Consider the following 1335-nt stretch of genomic DNA (forward strand, 5'->3'; position numbering starts at 1 on the left):
TTATTTTGCATCAATATGAACTTAAAATAACCTTGTTTGTGAGTAACAGTTAAGGCCTTAAGTTGAGGAGTAGGTACAATAATCTTTCTTTTCTGTCATCCCTATCTATTTCTATATTCCCCCTTCTTTCTTTTCCACCCTTATTTCTAGATCTAAGAAAGAAGAATAAAGGAAAAAAATGAGAAATCCCTGAGTCCAACCTTGTTTTCTATCCAAATAAGAGCAATAATAACATAAAGCGAACTCCCAATGAAGATAAACATCCATAGCCCAAGAAAAACACCATTTATTATTGTAGAGTTTTAATGTTTCATTTGGGTTTTGTTCACTCTATTCTCCATCTTTTCTTAGGGGAGTCAATTTATTTTGGAGGAGGGGTACCTATTCATTACCATATCAAAATATATAGTGCATTCACTGCCCTAAACTGCTGGTGGATAGAAATAGAGCTCTGCTCAAGATAGCTTCCCTCGTTACGTCACGTCAAAGGACACATTGTGATGCATTCAAGTTATTATACTTGTGACAGAACTGAGAAGAACTTCTCACACAGTGATGTTTTCAGAGCAGGGTAAATGGTGGATGAGGTCTACATGCAGGGGTGGCTCATAAGTACACCTGTACCTAGTGATTGATAAAGGAAGTAGTAAGTAGATAATTTGGAAGTGATGAAAGCAGCAGGACTATTGGTCTTTTCCAAAGTGAGTAATAAAAAATTGTATTAGGTATAGACATCTTAGTGATCTCCAGACACAGATGTATCATAGAATAATATTCGGGGACACTTATAGCCAGGAAGAAGAGGGGACCTCACTGGTTGTTTTTGGTTTGGAAAAGCATGGCCCACTGATTTTGTCTGTGTGTGTCTGCCATGGGCATTTTCTGACCTTCTCCCAATTCACTTACCATGGCAACCTCTGATGCTGTTTTCATCAGCCAAAGGTGTTGTCACATGAAAAGTTTCCTGCCTCAAGTTTGTCCAAAACAGCCTAATAGGGAAATTGATCCCTGAGCTCTGATGTTTGTCTTCTTGGCTGAAATCATGATGCCTGTGGCTAAAGAAGAAAATACAAAATAGAGCTTCTCACTTATTCTTAAGCTGAAAACAGGGACGCAGATGTAGAGAGAGTCTAAGGGAAAAAAGACTTTCAGAACTCACAATGGCAGTGGAAGAAGTATCAGGAAAAACTGTGCTGATTAGTGTGACAGCTGCACCCAGTAACATAGTGAGAAGCACACATGCTCACAAACACTAGAGATCAATATATACCTGATGGACATCATTAGGTATGTATCTATCTGTCTTGTGCCTGGGCAGATGCACATGTTAATAGG

Source organism: Acomys minous (genome assembly GCF_964271855.1).
Source record: "Acomys minous genome assembly, chromosome: 17".
Taxonomy (NCBI): Eukaryota; Metazoa; Chordata; class Mammalia; order Rodentia; family Muridae; genus Acomys; species Acomys minous.